Raw genomic sequence first — 24,606 nt, 5'->3', positions numbered from 1 at the left:
AAATAGACCATATATTAGGACACAAAGCAAATCTTAACAAATTCAGGAAAATTGAAATAATTCCTTGCATTCTATCTGACCACAATGGAATTAAACTACAAATCAGTAGCAAGAAAGGCTATAGAGCATACACAAAATCATGGAAACTAAACAATACACTACTAAATGATGAGTGGGTCAATGAAGAAATCAAAAAGGAAACCAAAAAATTTATAGAGTCAAATGATAATGAGAACACAACATACCAAAATCTCTGGGACACAATGAAGGCAGTTCTAAGAAGTAAATTTATAGCCTTAAGTGCCTATATTAAGAAATTAGAAAGGTCTCAAGTAAACAACCTAATGCTTCGCCTTAAAGCCTTGGAAAAAGAAGAACAAGGCAAACCAAAAATCAGTAGACGGGAAGAAATAATAAAGATTAGGGCAGAAATTAATGAAATAGAAACAAAAAGAACAATCCAAAGAATTAATGAAACAAAGAGTTGGTTCTTTGAAAGGATAAACAAGATTGATAAACCCTTAGCAAATCTGACCAAAAGAAAGAGAGAAGAGACACAAATTAATCAAATCAGAGATGAACAAGGTAACATCACAACAGATTCTAGAGAAATTCAAAAAATTATAGGGACATACTATAAAAGCATATACTCCACAAAGTATGAAAATCTGAAAGAAATGGATGATTTCCTTGATCTATATGACCTACCTAAATTAAATCAAAATGAGATTAATCACTTAAATAGACCTATAACAAACATGGAGATCCGAACAGTTATCAATAATCTCCCAACTAAAAAAAGCCCAGGCCCGGATGGATTCACTGCTGAATTTTACCAGACTTTTAAGGAAGAGCTAACACCATTGCTTCTTAAGCTTTTCCAGGAAATAGAAAAAGAAGGAATTCTACCAAACTCCTTCTATGAGGCCAGCATCACCCTGATACCAAAACCAGGCAAAGATAGAACAAAAAAAGAAAATTACAGACCAATCTCCCTCATGAACATAGATGCAAAAATTCTCAACAAAATATTGGCAAACAGAATACAAGAGTATATCAAAAAGATCATTCACCCTGACCAAGTAAGCTTTATCCCAGAGATGCAGGGATGGTTCAACATATGCAAATCTATAAATGTAATACATTACATAAACGGGTTGATGGACAAAAATCACATGATCATCTCATTAGATGCAGAGAAAGCATTTGACAAAATCCAACATCCCTTCATGATAAAAGTCCTACAGAGACTGGGAATAGAAGGAACATATCTCAATATAATAAAGGCTATTTATGAGAAGCCTACAGCCAACATATTACTAAATGGGGAAAAACTGGAAGCTTTTCCACTAAAATCAGGAACAAGACAAGGGTGTCCACTGTCTCCACTTCTATTTAATATAGTTTTGGAAGTCTTAGCCATAGCAATAAGGCAAGAGACACACATAAAAGGGATACAAATTGCAAAGGAAGAAATCAAGTTATCATTATTAGCAGATGACATGATTCTATACATAAAGGACCCTAAAGACTCTACTAGCAAGCTGTTAGAGTTGATCAAAACCTACAGCAATGTAGCAGGATACAAAATAAATACACAGAAATCAGTAGCCTTCGTATATGCTAACAACAAACACACAGAGGATGAAATCAGAGAATCACTCCCATTCACAATTGCATCAAAAAAAATAAAATACCTTGGAATAAACCTAACCAAGGAAGTAAAGAATCTATACAATGAGAACTTTAAAACACTCAAGCGAGAAATTGTAAAAGACACTAGAAAGTGGAGAAACATCCCTTGTTCCTGGATTGGAAGAATCAATATCGTGAAAATGGCAATCTTACCTAAAGCAATCTACACATTTAATGCAATCCCTATCAAAATTCCAAAGGCTTTCTTCATGGAAATAGTAAAAACAATCCAAAAATTCATTTGGAATCACAAAAAACCTCGAATATCTAAAATAATACTGAGCAACAAAAAAGAGGCTGGTGGTATCACCATACCTGATTTTAACCTATACTACAGAGCCATAGTAACAAAAACAGCATGGTACTGGCACAAAAACAGACATGTAGATCAGTGGAACAGAATAGAGGACCCAGATGTAAGCCCAAGTAGCTATAGCCACCTGATATTCGATAAAAAAAGCCAAAAATACTCATTGGAGAAGAGACAGCCTCTTCAGCAAATGGTGTTTTGAAAACTGGATAAATATCTGCAGAAGGATGCAAATAGATTCTTCTCTCTCGCCATGCACAAGAATTAAGTCCAAATGGATTAAAGACCTTAACATCAGACCGGAAACTTTGAAACTGCTAGAGGAAAAAGTAGGGGAAACCCTTCAACATATTGGTCTTGGCAAAGACTTTCTGAATACAACCCCAATTGCTCAGGCAATAAAACCACAGATTAACCACTGGGACCTAATGAAATTACAAAAATTTTGCACCGCAAAGGACACAGTGAAAAAAGCAAAGAGGCAACCTACAGAATGGGAAAAAATCTTCGCCAGCTATATATCTGATAGAGGATTAATATCTAGGATATACAAAGAACTCAAAAAGTTAACTAATAAGGAATCAAACAAGCCAATCAAAAAATGGGCTAAGGAGCTAAATAGAGAGTTCTCAAAGGAAGAAATACGAATGGCATATAAGCACCTAAAAAAATGTTCTACGTCACTAGTCATCAGGGAAATGCAGATTAAAACTACATTGAGATTCCATCTCACTCCTATCAGATTGGCCACCATCATGAAAACAAATGAACATAAATGTTGGCGGGGATGTGGAAAAAAAGGAACCCTTCTGCACTGCTGGTGGGAATGCAATCTGGTCCAGCCATTGTGGAAAACAGTGTGGAGGTTCCTAAAGCAGCTAGAGATTGATCTACCATATGACCCAGCTATAGCGCTCCTAGGCATATATCCAAAGGACTCATCTCATTTCCTTAGAAGTACATGCTCAACCATGTTTATTGCTGCTCAATTTATAATAGCTGGGAAATGGAACCAGCCTAGATGTCCCTCAACAGATGAGTGGATAATGAAGATGTGGTACATTTATACAATGGAGTTCTACTCAGCGGTAAAGAAAAATGAAGTTATGAAATTTGCAGAAAAATGGATGGACCTGGAAAGTATTATACTAAGTCAGGTAACCCAGGCCCAGAAAGCCAAGCGCCACATGTTCTCTCTCATATGGGGATCCTAGCTACAGGTGACTGGGCTTCTGCATGAGAATGAAAATACTTAGTAGCAGAGGCCAATAAGTTGAAAAGGAGACATAAAGGGTGGAGAAAGGAAGGGAGGAGGATACTTAATAGGTTGATATTGTATATATGTAATTACAATGATTGTAATGGGGAGGTAATATGATTGAGAATGGAATTTCAAACGGGAAAGTGTGGGGGTGGGGAGGGAGGGAATTACCATGGGATATATTTTATAATCATGGAAAATGTTAATAAAAATTAAAAAAAAAATAAGTTTTCACCCATATTAAAGTGGCTTGCTTGCTCTTTGATTTTTTCTTTCAATTGATATGAGCAAATATAAAAGCAAGTTTTTCCTCAGAGGTAACTTATTGAGGGACTAGGTCATGGTCATCACACAGGCTGAGAATAAAAGGGTAAGGAAACACAAGATGAGTGAGCAGATAGGATTAGAGGCATTTACCTGCACTATATGTGAATTTTACTACCTGATCTACCTATTCAAATTCATCCACTTTCTTCTCCCTGTAGATGTCCTTAACTTGTGATAATTCTCTATGCACTCACTTTTTACAGGGATAGAGCAGCCTATGTTGGTGGGATAGCTGACTTACTATGGGATTATTATCTCTGGCCATATAAAGAATGAAGCAGGGCTGGAGAGATGGCTTAGTGGTGAAGTGCTTGCCTGTGAAGCCTAAGGACCCCAGTTCGAGGCTCGATTCCCCAGGACCCATGTTAGCCAGATGCACAATTCAGTGCAAGCATCTGGAGTTCGTTTACAGTGGCTGGAGGGCCTGGCACACCCATTCTCTCTCTCCCTCTTTCTCTCTCCGTTACTCTCAAATAAATAAAAATAAAAAATATATAAGAAAAAAAGAATGAAACAGTTTCAGGGACCATTGAGAAAGAGATGTCAGAAATAATTTGAAAGGCAAAGGAAGGGGAGAAGTGCTTATGATGCTGTCTTCCAGATACAAAGCAGCCTTGACATTTATGACTTCACAGTGGCCTTTGCTACCTACACAAGACCTGAATAACAGGAGGAAAAAATAATAACATCCAAACATAAGAGAGACTAGTTGCATAGAAGAAGGGATTCAGTGGAGGGGGGGATTTGAGAGGGGAAATAAGAAGGTAGTAGGAAGGGATTATTATCATCATATACCATCTGTATTTATGTGAGTTGCCAATAAAAAGTTAAAGAAAAGAATGAAGCAACCTCCTTTCCCAGTAACAAATCTTTCATTGTCGATGGGCTCTCTCGCTACTAACAAGAAAAAGATGAGAAAAGATTCTTGGAGGACAGAAACTATTGGCACATTGAGAATACTTTAGTCTCCTGAGAACAAAGACAACTATAGCGCATTCCAGTGTACATAGCTGACATCTTATTCTTTTAACAGTTCTACTGCATTTCCACGAGTTACAACACCTCCATCTTGCCAGAAAACACACAAGTCTTCCTTCTGGGAAGTGAGGTTAGGAAGGCTTGTGTAGTTCTAAGAAATAAAAACCATATGAAAACAAGAAGACTGACGGTTCCTGCAAATCAAGAATGATGAAGTGTCAGTCTAGCCCCAAGAAAACGTTGTGAAAGAACATCAGCTAAAATTAGACTTTTCCAAATAGTTCTAAGTTTGCACATCCTGCTGACTTATCACTACGATGTGCACCAGCCCAGGCCTGCACATCTGAAGAGGTGGGAGCTGCACATGAGTGATGGCAGGGCCGCTGGTGATTGCTGCAGTGTAGCTGGGCCTTAAAACGCCCCCACACCACCCCTCTCATTTTTATGGGGCTATATTTAGGAGTATTATAAGTGTAGCACAAACTGAGGAATGCTTTTGAAACACAAAATTTATACAGTCTTGGGATATATTCTAATAGTAATAGGTATTTTCATGTCATATGAACTTTAAAAATTCTGGGCTGGACTGCTTGAATCCATTGCTTTCCAGCTGTAGTGAGGCAACACATTATGGCAAAACAGTATGACACTATAAGACTAAACTAAAGCATGCTATATAGTCTAGACTACTTGATAGATAAAACTGTAATCACAAATATTTTTCAACTGAGGGTGTACTTTGTAAAAATTATTTTATCTTTTTATTAACAACTGTGGTAGAATATGCATAACAATATTTATCATTTTAACCATTTAAAATGTGAGCCCTGAGTACATTTTGTATAGTCACCTCACCCCCACCTGTTTCATTTCATTTTATGTTGTGCAAGATGGAAACTGTGTATCCATTAGATAATAGCTTCTTGTCCTCCCTTTTATAGACTCTGGAAACTGCCATTTTACTTTCAGTCTGTGAATTTCTCTACTTTAGGCACCTTATAGAAAAGAATCATGGAATACTTTCCTTTTCATGACTGGTTTATTTCACTAAGGGTAATAATTAAGATAACCCTGTCAAGCTTTACTCATGAGTCTCACACTATCTCAGATATTACTATAAATATATTTGTTAGAAATGATTTAAATCAGTTTACTTTAAAAAAGATTCCTCACATGAGTGGGTGGATTTTATTGAATGGGTTGAAGGTCCTGAGGGCAAGTACCATGAAGAAGAAATCCACCCCCCCACACACACACCATATAATGCGGGGAACAATTCTGCAGGAGTATCCAGGCTTGAGCTTTCAGACTCACCACCCCAACATCAACACTTCCTCTTGCCTGAATCTTCAGCAAAGAATGGCCAACTCCTATATGTACATAAGCCAGTTTCATAAAATCAGCATACCTCTCTTTCCCTTTCTCTCTCTCTCTGCCCCCCCTCTATCTATCTATCTCTCCATGTGTGTGTGTGTGTGTGTGTGTGTGTGTCTGTGTGTGTGTGTGTGTGTAGCTAGATAGATATAGTGATAGATATCCTATCCTCTTGTTTCCTTATAAATCTCTTGCTTAATATAAAAAGCACTTAAAGAAATGTCTTTAAAACTTCTAATGTGTTCAACATAATCATTTGGTCAGTAGGGAAATGAAAAATAAACACTAGTACTATACCATTATCAATCAGAATATGTAAAATGAAAAATAAAGATAATGTCAAATGCTGGCAAGAACAGAAAGAAAGAGGATCACTCACTAGTAAAAATACTACTAGTATTATATTACTAGTAGAAATGTCAAATTGTACTATTCTAGGTAATTTAACAGTTCCTTCCAAAACTAAAAATGAATGTAGTATTTTTTGGGAAAAGGATTAAAGTCTCATTCTAGCCCAAACTAAACTGGAATTCACTATGAAGTCACAGGCTGGCTGGCCTTGAACTCACAGCAATCCTCTGACTTCTGCCTCCTGAGTGTTGAGATTAAAAGCAAAAGCATGTGCCACCACTCCCAGCTTTAAAATGGATTTAGTATTTCATTCAGCAAGGGCACTCTTGAAGTCTATTAGTGGGCCTAGGGAGATGGCTCAGCACATAAAGAAAGGCACTTGCTTGTAAAGCCTTCTAGCATGTGTTCAATACCCCAACCACCACATAAAACTTAAGAAGTATTTGTTTGCAGCAGCAAGAAATCCTGGCTAACCCATATATACATAAATAAATAATTTAAATTAAAAATATAGTTGAAGACTTATTTGCATAGAAGTGCTTATATGATACCGGGCATAGTGGCGCACGCCTTTAATCCCAGCACTAGGAAGGCAGAGGCAGGAGGATCGCCATGAGTTTGAAGCCACCCTGTGACTACATAGTGAATTCCAGGTCAGCCTCTGCCAGAGTGACACCCTACCTCGAACCCCCCCACCAGGAAAATATGTTCTTATACAAAAATGTTCATAGTGAATTTATTCATAGCACTTCAACACAGAAAACTACACCTAGTGTCTTTATCAAGCTGTGGCATGGCTAGAACATCAAATACCGTTCAACAAATATAAGGAACTGGGCTGGGATGGAGCTCAGTGCTAGAATGTTTACCTAATATGCAATAACCCCACGCTTTGGTTCATTGCACATCTCAGCTACATAGTGAATTCAAAAGCAGCCTAAACTGGAGAACTTGCTTGTGAATAAATAAAGAAACCAATAAGAATAAATAAATAAACCAATAAGACATGTCAATGACTTATTGATGATTTAACAACCTGATTAAGCTTTAAAAATAATCATAAAACACTGAGAAAGTAAATGTTAAAAGGATCCATATTAAACAGGCAGCAGCAGACTTTACACCCCTAGGGTTGTAGGTTTTCAGTATCAGGGATGTATTTCTTCCCATGGAGCAGGCCTCCAGTCAAATTAGAGGCAATTGGTTTCCTCCATAACAGAAGTGCCACTATTGCATCCATTGGCTCATTTGGCCTGACTGGCCAAATATAAGGCTTTCAGTGTCCACTATGGAGTATCTTCACTGGTGATTTCTCTCTCTCCCATTGAGCTGCATGCAGCATGGATTTTTCAAGTTTTCTGTCACCTGGACTACTTGGAGGAGGTTTTCAGTTCAGTTCCAGCAGGAGTATGTGGAGTCTTCAGCAATAGGGTCTTACCATCTATTCCTAGTGAGAAAACAAGGACCTCAGCAGTGACCTGTAATGTTTTAGGTGCATCAGGGACCTCCCTTGACAACAAATCACTGGAAGGTATCCCATCTCTGGCACTGAAAATTTTCTAGTACCAATCCATGGCTCCTGAGTCATCAATTGTCCAAAAAGTAGGTTTCCATACGATTGATTTATATCCTTTTAGATTTTCATTAGCCCTCCCTCCATTTTTCCTTTACTTAATCTCTTCCCCTGAACTCACTTAGGTTTGTTCACACCCATTAATCTGTTCTTCTACTTACATCTATATATTATACCATCCTATTAAGTCCTCCCCTCCTTTCCTTTCTATTCCCTTTATATCTCCTTTCTAGCTTAACGGCCTCTGCTACTGAGTTTTCTTCCTACTCACACAGAAGTCCAATCATTTGTAGTTAGAATCCACATATAAGAGAGAAAATGCAATGTTTAGATTTCTAGGCCTGGGTTACCTCACTTAGTATAGTCCTTACAGATCCATCCATTTTCCTGCAAATTTCATAACTTCATTTTTCTTTAGTGCTAAGTAGAACTCCATGGTATAAATGAGTCATATGTTCATTATCCATTCATCAATTGAGGGGCATCTAGGCTGGTTCCATTTCCCAGCTATTGTGCAAAGAGCAGCAATAAACACAGTTGAGCAAGTATCTCTAAGGTAGTGAGACAAGTACTTAGGATATATGCCTAGGAGTGCTATAGCTGGGCCATATGGTAGATCTATTTTTAGCTGTCCCAGAAAACTCCACATTGATTTCCACAATAGCTGGACTAGATTGCATTCTCACCAACAGTACAGATGAGTTTCTCTTTTTTGCATCCTTGCCAGCATTTATGGTCATTTGTTTTCCTGATGGTAGCAATCTGATTGGAGTGAGATCGAATCTCAATGTAGTTTTAATCTGCATTTCCCTGATGATTAGGGATATAGAACATTTTTTTTAGATATTTAAATGCCATCTGTATTTGTTCTTTTGAGAACTCCCTATTTAGTTCCATGGCCTATTTTTTCAATTGGTTTGTTTGATTTCTTATTATTTAGTTTTTTGAATTCTTTGTATATCCAGGATATTAATCCTATGTCAGATGTATAGCTAGCAAAGATTGTTCCCATCCTATAGGTTGCATCATTGCTCTATTCACCGTGTCCTTTGCTATATAAAAGCTTTGTAATTTCATGAGGTCCCAGAAGTTAATCCGTGGTTTTATTGCCTGAGCAATTGTGGTTATATTCAGAAAGTCTTTGCCAACATCAATATGTTGAAGCAATTCCCCTACTTTATATTAAGGTCTTTAAACCATTTGGACTTAATTCTTGTGCATGGAGGCAGAGAAGGATCTATTTTCATCCTTCTACAGATACATATCCAGTTTTCCCAGCACCATCTGATGAAGAGGCTGTCTTTTCTCCAATGGGTATTTTTGGCATTTTGTTGAAGATCAGGTGGCTATAGCTACCCGGGCTTACATCTGGGTCTTCTTTTCTGTTCCATTGATCTACATGTCTGCTTTTGGGCCAGTAGAATACTATTATTTTTTTACTATGGCTGTATAGTATAGGTTAAAATTATGTATGGTGATACCACCAGCCTTATTTTTGTTGCTCAAAATCATTATAGATATATGAGATGTTTTGTGCTTACAAATGAATTTTTGGATTGTTTTTTCTATTTACATAAAGAATGCCATTGGAGTTTTAATGGGGATTACATTAAATGTGTATATTGCTTTTGGTAAGATTGCCATTTTCACAATATTGATTCTTCCATTCCAAGAACAAGGGATGTCTTTCCATTTCCTATGTCTTCCGCTATTTCTCACTGAGTGTTCTAAAATTTTCATTGTAGAGATACTTCACTACCTTAGTTAGGTTTATTCCAAGGTACTTTATTTATTTATTTTTTTGATGCAATTGTGAATGGGAGTGATTCTCTGATTTCATCCTCTGTGTGCTCATTGTTAGCATATAGGAAGGCTACTGATTTCTGACTGTTTATTTTGAATCCTGCTACATGGCTGTAAGAGTTTATCAGCTCTAACAGTTTGCTGGTAGGGGTTTTAGAGTCTTTTATGTACAGAATAATGTCATCTGCAAATAATGCTAATTTGACCTCTTCCTTTCCAATTTGTGTCCATTTTATGTGTGTCTCTTGCCTTATTGCTATGGCTAAGACTTCCAGTACTGTATTAAATAAAAGTAAAAACAGTGGTCACCCTTGTCTTGTTCCTGATTTTAGTGGAAAAGCTTTAAATTTTTCTCCATTTAGTAATATGCTGACTGTAGACTTGTCATTGATAGCCTTTATTATATTGAGATGTAATCATTCTCTTTCCAGTCTCTGTAGGGCTTTTACCATGAAGGCATGCTGGAATTTGTCAAATGCTTTTTCTGTATCTAATGATATGATCGTGTGATTTTTGTCCTTCAGTACATTTATTTAATGTATTATATTTATTGGTTTGCATATGTTAAACCATCCCTGCATGTCTGGGATAAAGCCTACTTAGTTAGGGTGAATGATCTTTCTGTTTTTCTTGTATTTTATTTGCCAATATTTTGTTGAAAAATTTTGCATCTATATTCATGAGGAAGATTGGTCTTTATTGTTCTTTTTTTTTTTTTTTCATTCTATCTTCACCTGTGTTTGGTATCAGGGTGATGCTGGCTTCATAGAGGAGTTTGGTAGGATTCTTTCTTTTTCTGTATTTTGGGAAAGTTTAAGAACCAATGGTGTTAGTTCTTCCATGAATGAAGATCTGGTAAAATTCAGCAGTGAATCCATCTGGGCTGGGACTTTTATTGGTTGGGAGATTTTTGATAACTACTTATATCTCTATACTTGTTATAGGTCTAGTTAAGTGGTTAATCTCATCTTGATTTAATTTAGGTAGGTCATGTGAATCAAGGAAATCATCCATTTCTTTCAGATTTTCAAACTTAGTGGAGTATATGTTCTTATAGTATGTCCCTATGATTTTTTAAATTTCTCTGGTATCTGTTGTGATGGTGACTTTTTAATCTCTAATTTTATTAATTTGTGTTTTTTCTGTCTTTATTTTGGTTAGATTTGCTAAGGGTTTATCAATCTTGTTTATCCTTTCAAAGAGCCAACTCTTTGTTTCATTGGTTCTTTGGATTTTTTAAAATTTCTATTTAATTAATTACTGCCCTAATCATTATTAGTTCTAATTGTCTATCAATTTTTGCTTTTCTCTTTCTTGCTTTGTTCTTTTTCCAAGGATTTAAGTTGAAGCATTAAGCTGCTTACTTGAGACCTTTCTGTTTTTTTAATATAGGCATTTGAAGCTATAAATGTCTGTCTTAGAACTGTCATCATTGTGCCCCAAAGGTTTTGGTATGTTGTGTTCTCATTATCATTGGACTCTATGAATTTTTGATTTACTTCTTGATTTGTTCTTTGGCCCATTCATCATTTAGTAGTTCATTGTTTAGTGTCCAAGATTTTGTGTATGCTCTATAGCTTTTCTTGCTATTGATTTGTAGTTTGATCCCATTATGATCTGATAGAGTGCAAGGAATTATTTCAGTTTTCCTGTATTTGTTAAGATTTACCTTGTGTCATAATATATGGTCTATTTTAGAGAATTTTCCATGTGCTGCTGAAAAGAATGTGCATTCTGCAGTATTTGGATGAAATGTCCTGTATATATCTATTAGGTCCATTCCTTCTACGACCTCATTTAGTCCAGATTCCTCTCTGTTTATTTTTTTCCAGGATGACCTGTCAATTGATGAGAGTGTGGTGTTGAAGTCATCCACTGAAACTGTGTTCAGTGTTATCTGTGACTTTAGTTCTAACAGCATTTGTTTGGTGAAGTTGGGACCTCCCAAGTTAGGTGCATATGTGTTTAGGATTGTAATGTTCTCTTGTTGGAGTGTGCTTCTAATCAATATAAAGTGACTTTCCTAACTAATGTTGGACTGAAGTCTAACTTATCAGATATCAGGATAGCAACTCCTGCTTGTTTTCTAGGTCCATTTGCTTGAAACACCATTTTCCAAACTTTTGCCCCAACATAGTGTCCATCCTTTGTAGAAAGGTGAGTTTCTTGGAGACAAAAACTTGAAGGATCTGTAAGCCTATGTCTTTTGGTTGAGCCATTGAAGCCATTGATATTGAGTTATTATTGAAAAGTGTGTATTTATTTTTGCCTTTTGTTTTGTTTTGTTTTGTAGTTCTTTCAGTTTTTCCTTTGCTCTCTTGTATTAACTAGTATTTAAGTATTTTTTTTCCAGGTTCCTTATAGGTGTGCTTTTCTTTTCAGCATGGAGGATTCTTTCAAGTATTTTCTGTAGAGCTGGGTGTCTTCAAATATTCCTTTAGTCTGGTTTTGTTGTGGAAGAGCAGAGGTAAGAGTGGACACCCTCTGTATTGTTCCTAATCTCAGGGGGAATTCCTCTAGTCTCTCTCCATTAAGTATTATTTGGGCTTTAGGAGCTTTGTATATAGCATTTATTATGTTAAGATATGAACCAACCATGTCAACTCTCTCCAATGTTTTGAAAATCAAGTGATGTTATATTTTGTCAAAAGCCTTTTCTGCATCTATTGCAATGATCATGCAGTTTTTGTGTTTAAGCTTGTTTATATAGTGTATTACATTGATATATTTTCATATGTTGAACCACTCCTGGGATGAAGCCCACTTGAACAAGGTGGATAATGCTTTTGATGTGTTGTTGGATTTGGTTTGTGAGGATTTTGTTCAGGATCTTTGTGCCAGGGAAATAGACCAGTAGTTTTCTTTTCTTATGGCATTTCTTCCTGGGTTTGGAATTGGGTTGATACTAACTTCATAGAATGATTTTGGGAGCTTTAGCTATTCTCCAATTGTATGGCACATTTTGAGAAAGATTTATTTAAGTTCTTCCATGAAGGTTTTATAGAATTCAGCTGAGAAGCCATCTGGCCCTGGACTCTATTTTTTGTGGAGGTTTTTATTACCTTTTCAATCTCAATGAGTATGATAAATTTGTTTAGGAGATTAATCTGCTCTGAGTTTAGCTTTGGTAGATGGTATGTTTCCAGGAATATATCCATTTCCTCTATATTATCCAGTTTATATGAGTAGAGGTTTTTGAAATAAATCCTGATGATTCTCCCAATTTCAATGTCTGTTGTGACCTCTCCTTTTTCACTTCAAATTTGTTAATTTGAAGCATCTTTTTTTTTCACTTGATCCAATTGGCCAGGCATTTGTCAATCTTACTTATTTTTTTCAAAGAATGAGCTCTTTGTTTCATCAATTTTCTTAATTGTTTTCTTAGTTTCCGATTCATTAATTTCTTCTCTGATCTTAATTATTTCTTCTTTGCTTAATTATTCTTCTTTGCTTTTCAGGTTCCTTTAGGTGGATGGTTAGGTTATTGATTTGGAATCTCTCTGTCTTTGTTATGAAATCATTTAGTGCTATGAATTTTCCCCTTAGGACCACCTTCAATGGTACCATAAGTTTTGGTATGATGTGTTCTCATCATCATTCATTTCTAGAAATTTCACAAGTTCATTTTTTATTTCATCCACTACCCATTTATTGTTTAGAAGTGTGCTGTTCATTTTCCAGGAGCTGATGGGATTCTTTGTTGGTATTTTGTTGTTAATTAGTAGCAATATACCATTGTGATCTGATATCATGCAGGGAATTATGTCAGTCTTCCTAAATATATGGAGACAGGCTGTGTGACCCAGTATATGTTCTATATATATCTAGAGAATGTTCCATGGGCTGCTGAGAAGAATGTGTAGTCTGTGGATTTGGGATAGAAGGTTCTGTAGATGTCCATTAAGTCTAAGTGATCTATGGTTTTGTTGAGCTGTCTTACTTTCCTGTTGAGTTTCTGTTTGGATGATCTATCTATTACTGATAATGGTGTATTGAAGTCCCCAACTATGATGGTGTTGATGATTATTTCTGTCTTATTGTCAAGTAGGTTTTGTTTTATGAACTGTGGTGCCCCTGTGTTTGATGCATAAAGATTTATGGTTGTGATAGCCTCTATTGGATCATTCCCTTCATAAGTAGGAAGTGGCCTTCTTTGTCTTTTTTGATTATTTTTGGTTTGAAGTCTATTTTGTTTGATATTAGTAGAGCTACACCTGCTTGCTTCTTATTTCCATTTGCTTGGAATGTCATTTTTCCACCCTTTCACCCTGAGTAGATGTCTGTCTTTAGTGGTGAGGTAGGTTTCTTGAACATAACAGATTGAGAGGTCTAATTATGTGATCCACCCTGTTAGTGTGTGTCTCTTAATGGGTGAGGTAATGACATTAATATTTAGGGTAATGACTATGAGGTTTGATTTGATCCCTGCCATATTGTATTGGTATATGTGGTTTGGAGTTTTCATGGACTTTGAAGTTTTTTGTGCCTTCTCTGAGTCTGGTTATTCTGATCTGCTTCTTGTAGGCATTTGAGGTTGATTACTTGATTCTTCCATGTGGAGAATTTCCTGAAATACTCTCTGTAGGTTTGGTTTTGTGTTCATATAACTCTAAAGCTGAATTTTGTCATGGAAAATTTTTCTTTCACCATCTATTATGAGGAATAATTTTGCTGGGTAAAGTAGTTTTGGTTTGAAGCCATAGATTCTTAGAATTTTTAATGTTCCATTCTAGATCCTTCTGGTTCTCAGGGTTTCCACTGAGAAATCTGAAGGGGTTACCTTTAAAAGTGATATGCTGTTTTTCTATAGCTGCTTTTAGGATTTTCTCTTTGGTGTCATTGTTTAGAGTCTTAATGACAATATGTCTTGAAGAGTTTCTCCTTTGGTCCAATCTGTTTGGAGTTCTGTTAGTTTCTTTTATCTTGATGGGCTTTTGTTTTGAGAAAGTGGGAAAGTTTTCTTCAATTATTTTATTAAATAAGTTCACCATGCCTTTGGTCTGAATTTCTTCCTTTTCTGGTATTCCTATGATCTGGATATTAAGACATTGAAGGGTATCCCACAATTCCCTCATGTTCTGTTCACAGAAATTTTTAAACTTTTGAACTCTTGAACTGTTTTGTCCGTCTTGTCTTCCAGTTTGGAGTTTTTATTCTCCACATGGCTTACTCTGTTCTTGAGAGCTTCTCAAGACCTTTGTGCTTGTTCAATTAGGTTTGTATTTTCTACTACTTTTCTATGTATAGTTTCCATCCCTCGGTCAAGCTCCCTTTTCACAACATTTTCTGATTATATTAATGATTCTTGGAATTCTTCCTTGCATTTCTTTATGTCTTCATTTAGCATCATCTGCTGATTTTTTTTTTTTTTTTTAAGAACATGGGCTTTTTATTCTTAAGGTCTCAGTGTCTGCTGGAGGAATTTGAGGATAGAAGTGACTTGATCCACTTTATATATTTTTTTAATTTTAATTTTTTAAATTTTCTTATAATTAGCAACTCCCATGATTGTAAACAATATCCCATGGTAATTCCCTCCCTTCCCCCACAGTTTCCCCTTTGACACTCCATTTTTGAGGTCCTCTTTTTTTTGTTTTCACTCTCCTTCATATCCCTTAACTGTCTTTGAACTACTTCCATTTTCTTATCTATTAGGTCTACTCTACTGATGGCAGCATCCACACGATTATTATTCTTTTGTTGCTTTTCTGCAAGTTCTACCAGTAGCTTGGTCAGGGTTGCATTGCTTACAGCTTCATTTTAGTTTTCAGATCCTAATGTCTCTTCTATGTTTTGATTAGACATTCATTGTAGTGCTGGGTGATCTTACTGGATATTTTTGCACTTAATTTTTCATGTTATTACTTTCTCACTGTGGTCTGCCCATCATAGTGCATGGGCAGGGAGGGTAAGACTGTGGTCTAGATGGGAGGGGGAAGTGGTGCCTTTTGGGGTAGCAGGCCTGAGCTTGCATACAGGCAAGCAGACAGGCAAAGAGGTCCTGAGCTCAGGTGTGGGTGGGTGGGCAGATCATTTCTGAGCTCAAGAGTGCAGCAAGCAGATGGGGGAGAATTGGACCTGAGCTTGAACTTGTGGGTGTACAAAGCTGGCCTGATCTTGTGCAGCAAATGGGCAGAGCAGGCCTGAGTTCATGCATGGGCAGGTGGAATGGGCCTAAGCTCATGCATGGGTGGGTGGCTATATCAGCCTGAGCTTGTTTGCTGAGGGCAGATGGGCGGCAGCCAGTGTGGCCTGAGGTGACTCGTGCAGCGGGCAGACAGGGGATTGGGCCTGAGCTGGAATGAGTATATGGCCAGAAGGAGCCTGAGCTAGTACAGGTGGAATGCACCTGAGCTTGGGCTTGGATGGGTGGCCAGAGTGACAAGTGGACAGACTGGTGGAGAGGTCTGAGCTTGCACTGGTGGATGGGCAGGTGGCAAGGGCATAAGCTCACAGGTGCATGGCAGGCAAATGGACAGATCAATCCTGAGCTTGTGAGGGGCAGGGGATGGAGCCAGCCCAAGGTCACGTGTGGGCAGGGGTAGCAGGGCAATCCCCCCAGCACAGTGAGGCAATTAGAACTATGCTGGCCTGGGTTCCCTTTCCTGCAGTAAGTGCAGGGGTGTCCTGAGGCTGGAACTACAGCTAGGGTGGCTGCTTGGGGGGATTTGGGCCTGGTGGGCTACCCGAGGGCAAGGGAGTCAGCTGATTCCTTTTTTTTTCCCCTCCACACCCTACCAACTGGTGATCTATTAGAGATTATCTCCCCTAAAAGACCCAGTGAACCCCTAATGCCTTGCCTTTCCTTCCCAGGGAGGTGTGGTATGGTTGGGAAAATGCATCTTGACCTGAAGACCTTTATTTTGTTTGTTTGTTTGTTTGGCTTTTTTTCCCATAAGCTAATTTGGCATGATTCCTATGCTGCCATCTTAACCAGGAGTCATGTTTTGTTCTTATTTATTTATTTTCAATTACATGGAAACCCACAGACAGAAACTGAGAGAGACAGAGAGATAATTGACATGCCAGAGCTTCTAGCCACTGTAAAAGAACTCCAGATGCATATGGCATTTTGTACATCTGACTTTACATGGTTACTGGGAAACAAACTCTGGTTGTCAGGTTTGGCAGGCAAGTGACTTAACCACTGAGCAATCTGTTCAGATATTTGTGTGTGTGTGTGTGTGTGTGTGTGTGTGTGTGTGTGTGTGTATGTATGTATGTATGTATGTATGTATGTATGTATATACACATGCCGGGCTCCTTCCTGGTCAGGTAGTGCCTAGGGAAGGATTAGGCCTGCTGGGTCCTCCCTAGGGGTTGAAGGAGGATGATGAGCATCAGATGACCCAGACCTCTCCTGGCCACCGGAGAAAAACCACACTGAGTCGGGAGTCTTTTCGATGCAGGAACTCGCAGAAACAACTCACTTTATTACTCTGATCAATTGTCTATATCATGTTGGGGACGAGGTGGGGATTTTAGGATGGGGGAAGAGGTAAGGGCCAATAGTAAACTTTAACTATTGTAATGGTAATTACAATTAACATGCGGAAGTGGCAGGCCAGAAGCCATTAGGCATCTTGCTGAGTCATAGCTGGCCAGAGACATGTTGCCAAACTTTAGCTAGGCTCAAGAAGTTCCACTAGGCCTCAATCCTGGGCCTTTTAGGGCCCAACATACACACATACATATAACCAGACATAGTATTATGCTTGTAATCCCAGCACAAGAAAGATGGAGGTAGGAGGATTGTGATAAGTTTAAAGCCAGCTAAGGCTACACAGGAGTAAATAGTGAAAACATAGCTCAAAAGTAAAACAAAAAATATATAGATATTTATCTACTTTAGGACCAATGTTTGATACATTTAATTCTCCAAAAATTTATTTCTTAAACAATAAATGCATGTGTAATGAAATTGAAAGGCCCAAGAATTCAGAAGCTCAGAAATACTATCACGCTCCAAGGGGAGCTTAAGCAGGCTCCCTGCATACCTCAAACTCCAGGCTTTACTCTCTGTTGGAAGCAAGTAAAGAATCCCTCTTCTCATTATATCAGAGCTCACTCCTAATATAAAACTAGGTAAAAGGGCATGAGATAGCCCTCAAGGATGGGAAATGAGTAATGAAGTGAACCACTTATTTGGTTTCTGTAAATAGCCTGCACTATAAGCCTTACACTATAAGCCTTAATAGCCCACACTGTTAGCCTTAGTAGCTTGCACCATAAGCTGTAACAGCCTGCCTCAGACCACCAACGTCATAGGAGGCTGATACCATACTCTGCTACCCCCACCTAAGGAATTGCACAAAGGCTGACCTCCAAGGTCATAGGAGACTGGTACCACACTCTGCTACTCCCACCCAAGGACCTGCGCAAATGCTGACCACCAAGGTCATAAACTAATTGGCTTAGAAACTATGGGGTGGCACAAACTGGCTAACACCCTGCGGGGCTCCTAATATTAGAAAATGATTGGTCTAAGGCACAGACTTTGTTAGAATCCCTATAAAAACTGTCCTGTTCCTGCATTCGGGGCTCTGCAGTCCTCTACCCCTGTGAGGTGTACGACTGTGGGCCCCAGTGCGCTTGGAATAAAATCCTCTTGCAGTTTGCATCAAGACCGCTTCTCGTGAGTGATTTGGGGTGTCGCCTTATCCGGGCAGAGTGTGGGGGGCCCCTGCGGGGGTTTTTTCCTACAAAATAAAGATTTCATGAGGCAACTTTACATTTATAAAGACCACTTGCAGGTTTGTGAAATGTAGCTACACAAAAGTTAAAAAGCCTAATGAACAAAATAATTATTCCTCACATCCAAATAATGTGATTCTACTATTTTAACAGTGTATGGTGCCCTTTCCAAGAAATAAGCATTGAAATTAAGAATTCCAGAGACAATCCCAACAGCAGACATTTTTATTAACTGGGATAGTGCCTTTTCAATACCAAATTGATGAACAATCATGGAATAAAATCTTATTAAGCTAGTTTGCATATTTATGAAGGCCCTATAGCTTAATAAACTGTTACAGAGTAATGAAACTTTATGGATCTCACTAGAAATGACAGAATAGTACTCTACAGACACAATAAAACTTCCTAATTCAAATTTCAGGCCCAACCTATCTAAAATAAAATAAAATAAAAACCTAGTCTTTTTATTAGCCCTGCCTCACACATACAAAGTCCTGTTGTATTATATGGTATCAAGTTTAACTAATATTTAGTGGGATATATTGAATTGTTGCCTTAATCTGAGTAAATACAATAAACTTTAAAGACTTCAGTTTAAAGCCAGATGTGGTGGCACATGCCTTTAATTCTAGCTCTCAGGAGGCAGAGGTAGGAGGATCACCATGAGTTCAAGGCTGTCCTGAGATTACATGGTTAATTCCAGGTCAGCCTGAGCCAGAGGGAGACCCTACCTTGAAAATCCAATATAGATAGATAGATAGATGGTAGATAGATAGATAGATAGATAGATAGATAGATATAAATGTAGATAGATATAGATTAGATAGATATAGAGAGAGAGACTTTAGTTTAATCTCCTAAAAGTTGGTTTCTACTTCTTCAGCTTAAATATAAGTCAATGGACAGTTAGAGAAAGAATAAAGCTACTTCAGACAACATGACATCTGTTTAACCTCACCTCACCTTACAAGGAAGAAAAGACAAGACCCTTAAGGATAGGGGTCATATTTTTTGTTTAGAGGTTTGCTAATTCTACTATACTTCTAGTGTAAGGGTGTGGAGGAGCAAAACAGGGAATCTGATGATTTCCAGACAGTCGGTTAGCCCCCATACCCCTCAAGCAGACCTCCAAACTGTAGTCCCAGTAGCAGGTCCTGCATGCACTAACTATAGACCAAGTGGACCCAAGGTAGGAGGCTAGGTCCTTAACTTTAGTCTTTCCCACCACCAGGTAGAGCTCCATAGGTGTGATCAGCATCCCAGTCACTATTCCTGACCCAGACTTGCAGAGCCCCATGTGTGATTGACAGTCTACCCAGCCTTGCAAACCCTCACAGGTGTGTGCAATCATCATTCCAGCCCATACTAACCTCATACACAACCACCTTTCTCACCTAGCCTTGAGGATCCACATGAGTGTGCATGATCACCATTCCCATCCATCCTTGCAGACCCCTGCATGCATGTAGGAACAGACTTTGTTGACCCATGCACACAATTGACAATCCCGCCCAGCCTTGTTGAACCCTGCATGTGAGCACCTGTCTGTGCAGTCTGGATGAACCTGCATGTATGACCACCCTTCTCACCCAGCCTTCCTGACCCCAGTGTGATCACTGGCCCAGTTGCCATTCCCACAAAGGCCCTGTGAGCCACTGCACAATTGCCATCCCACCCTCCAGTGCCTCTTACTACCCACAAACAGGGAACTTCAAATAGGGACCCAGACTACTGTCTCCACCCTAGCCATTGTTAACTCGGTGGTGATTGCTGTTCCACTCACCCCTGACTCCCCACCCCTGGACAGCAGGCTAGCATCCTAAACCCTAGGCTTTCTAAAATATTTTTGATGGGAAGACTACACCAATAAAGGAATGGCATGAAAAAACAGATGACAGTAAATCCAGCTAGATTGCCCAGTCCAACAATGGATATCTCTAATCGAAACATAGAAGAGACAATAGGAGCAGAACCCTAAAATTAACAAACTATGCGATACTGGGCAAGCAAATAGCAGAAATTGCAGAAACTCAACAAAGGAATAATAATTGTATGAAATGGTATGCTCACAAAACTAGACCCACTAGAAAAGAAACAGGAAGAATTCCTAGGACAATTAAATGATCTTAAGATGAGAAAAAAAAAAAAAAAGATGACCTAATTAACTAGATGACTAAGCTCAATGAAGTCATAAAAAAATACAAGGGTGAACTCCAAGAAGCATTAAGAAAACCAGAAAATGACGTGAAAAGGGAACTTGACAAAGGGTTGGAAACTATATATAAAAAAGCAGAACCAAATTGAATAAGCCCAAAACACTATAGAAGCTTGCAAAAATAGTCAGCCATGTGGAGGACAGACACTCAGAACTGGAAGACAAAACAGAAGAAACAGTTTGTGAGTACAAAAATTTCAACAAGTTCAAAAATTTCTATGAACAGAACCTGAGGAAACTGTGGGATACTCTTAAGCATCCCAGAATTTGGATCATGGGAATACCAGAAAACGAAGAAATATGGACCAAAGGCATGGAAAACTTATTCAACAAAATTATTGAAGAAAACTTTCCAAGTCTCTCAAAAGAAAGTCCCATCAAGTTACAAGAAGCTAGCAGAACTTCAAACATACTGAACCAAAGAAGAAATTCTCCAAGACATATTATCATTAAAACTTTAAACATGGAACAGAAAGAGAAAGTCCTAATGGCAGCTAGGGAGAGACAACATGTTACTTATAAAGGAAATCCCATCAAAATTTCTTCATACTTCTCAATGGAAATCCTAAAAGCAGACGGGCCTGGAACAGAACACTACAAACTATAAGAACTGATGGCTTCCAACCCAAACTACTCTACCCAGCAAAATTATCAGTCACAATTGATGGTGAAAGAAAAACTTTCCAACATAAAACTTGGCTTGACAACTATATGGACACAAAGCCAAACCTACAAAGAGTCCTTCAGGGAATACTCCACAAAGAAGATTCAAATAACCAACCTCAAGTGCCTACTAGAATCGGATCAGAATAAACAAACTTCAAGAAGGCACAAAATCTACAAAGGTCAAGAAAACACCAAACCACATAAACCACCACAATATGGCAAGAATTAAATCAAACCTCACAGTTATTACTCTAAAAATTAATGGCCTTAATTCCCCCATCAAGAGACACACACTAACAGGGTGGATCAGAAAATTAGACCACTCAATCTTTGTCTTCAAGAAACTCACCTCACCACTAAAGACAGACACCTACTCAGGGTAAAAGGGTGAAAAATGATATTCCAAGCAAATGGAAATAATAAGCAAGCAGGTGTAGCTATACTTAGGTCAGATCAAATAGACTCCAAAACAAAAATAATCAAAAAAGACAAAGTAGGCCACTTCATACTTATCAAGGCAATGATCCAGGAGGATATCAAAATCATTAATCTTTATGCACAAAATACAGGTGCACCACAATTCATCAAACAAAACTATTTGACAATAAAATAGAAATAACCAACTATACCATCAAATTTGGGGACTTCAATATTCCACTATCAGCAATAGAGGCATCATCCAAACAGAAAATTAACCTGGAAGTAAGAGAGCTCAACAACAACATAGAATAATTAGACCTAATAGGCATCTACAGAACATTCTACCCCAAATCCACAGATTACATATTCTTCTCAGCAGCCCAGGGAACCTTCTCAAACTTGCCTCCAAATATTTAGGATGATCAACATAATTTCCTCCTTGATATCAGGTCACAATGCTGTAATGTTAGAAATTAACAACAAAATATGTGCCAGGAACCCAATCAACTCCTAGAAACTGAGCAAAACATTGTTAAACAATAATTGGGTAGTGGATGATAGGGGTGTCCACTCTCACCTCTGCTCTTCAACATAGTACTAGACGTCCTAGCTCAAGCAATAAGAGAAAGAAATAAAAGTGATACAAATTGGAAAGGAAGAAGTTACTCTAGCCCTATTTGCAGATGACATGATTCTATATACAGAAGTGACCCAAGAAGCTCCATCTCAAAGCTCTTAAAAATGATTAACTCTGGGTGGAGGGAGGGTATCACCATGGGGTATTTTTTATAATCATGGTAGTTGTTAATAAAAAAAATTAAAAATTAAAAAAATAATTGGGTTGGGCAAACACAAGGAAGTAAAACAGAATATGTAACTTTCGGAATTAACAATGGAGTTTGGTGGGCTCCTATAGGAAAGACATCAATGCAAAACTCTGTTTGGATAAATCAACCTTTACCATATACAGGGGAATACATTAATTGAGTAAGGATGGTCTAGAAAGATGAGAAAGAGTGAAATATCAACATCTTCCTTTTATGGAGAGACTTGCAAGGTCAGGACCAAACTATAAAATGGAGCAACAAAGAAAGGTCATAGAAAGACAATTAAATCAGTACTGGATTAGAAATAGAGAAACATACTATATTCAGGCCCCAAGATGATATTATGTAGAGAATGGCTAACACAGCCCTTTCTGAGGTCAAAAATTGTCTATCACTTTATAGCCGCCAAGAGCTGCCTGCCTGGGCTCTTGGCTAGTTTCCATGAACCTGGGTAAGGTATTAACCAGCTTGCAATCCTTGACTTTCTTGTTTAAGATGTTTTCAGAATGTCTGTGGGACAAGAGGTTCATGAGATAGTCAAAAGCAGGGGAAACCAAGGGAAAAGAGGAATATTGTGCAAGATTTCTTAGAGAATAGAAGCTACATTAATGTTACTATGTCTTGCTTGCAAAAAATATAAAGTATAAATAAAAAAGCATGGCTTTGTTCTGCATCCAGTGTGCTTCACCTGAAAAAAAAAAAATAACTCCTTCAGCAAAGTAGCAGGATACAAAATCAATGCACAAAAATCAGTAGCCTTTCTATGTACAAAAGACGAAGATACAGATAAATAAATAAGTGACATTGTACCATTTTCTATAGCATAAAAAAAATAAAATAAAATGCCTATAAACATTAACCAAGGAGGTGTAAGACCTTCATAATGAAAACATCAAAACATTCAAGAAAGAAATTAAGGAGGACTTGAGAAAATGGAAACAGAATCAAGGACCCAGTCATGAGTCAAGTAACTATGGCTACTTGATATTTGACAAAGGCCCTAACAATGTAGACTTAAAAAAATACACAGAATCTTCAACAAATGGTGCTGGGCAAACTGAATAAACATATGCAGAAAAATGAAACTCGATCCACATCTTTTTTTTTAAAGTTTTTATTCGAATTTTTATTTTAAAAAATCCCATGGTAATTCCCTCCCTCCCCCCACACTTTCCCCTTTGAAATTCCATTCTCCATCATATTACGTCTCCATAATAATCATTGTACTTAACATATATACAATATCAACCTATTAAGTACCCTCCTCCCTTCCTTTCTCTTCCCTTTATGTCTTCCTTTTAACTCACTGGCCTCTGCTACTAAGTATTTTCATTCCCACGCAGAAGCCCAGTCATCTGTAGCTAGTATCCACATATGAGAGAGAACATGTGGCGCTTGGCTTTCTGGGCCTGGGTTACCTCACTTACCATAATCTCTTCCAGGTCCATCCATTTTTCTGCAAATTTCATAACTTCATTTTTCTTTACTGCTGAGTAGAACTCCATTGTATAAATGTGCCACATCTTCATTATACACTCATCAGTTGAGGGACATTTAGGCTGGTTCCATTTCCCAGCTTTTATAAATTGAACAGCAATAAATATGATTGAGCACGTATTTCTAAGGAGATGAGATAAGTCCTTTGGACATATGCCTAGGAGTGCTATACCTGGGTCATATGGTAGATCAATCTTTAGCTGTTTTAGGAACCTCCACACTGATTTCCAAAATGGCTGGACCAGATTGCATTCCCACCAGCAGTGTATAAGGGTTCCTGTTTTTCCACATCCCCACCAACGTTTATGATCATTTGTTTTCATGATGGTGGCCAATCTGACAGGAGTGAGATGGAATCTCAATGTAGTTTTAATCTGCATTTCCCTGATGGCTAGTGACGTGGAACAATTTTTTAGATGCTTATATGCCATTCATATTTCTTCCTTTGAGAATGCTCTATTTAGCTCCATAGCCCATTTTTTGATTGGCTTGTTTGATTCCTTATTATTTAACTTTTTGAGTTCTTTGTATAGCCTAGATATTAATCCTCTATCAGATATATAGCTGGCGAAGATTTTTTCCCATTCTGTAGGTTGCCTCTTTGCTTTTTTC

The sequence above is a fragment of the Jaculus jaculus genome, chromosome 11 (assembly GCF_020740685.1).
Source record: "Jaculus jaculus isolate mJacJac1 chromosome 11, mJacJac1.mat.Y.cur, whole genome shotgun sequence".
NCBI lineage: Eukaryota > Metazoa > Chordata > Mammalia > Rodentia > Dipodidae > Jaculus > Jaculus jaculus.
Note: the sequence above shows the minus strand (reverse complement) of the source record.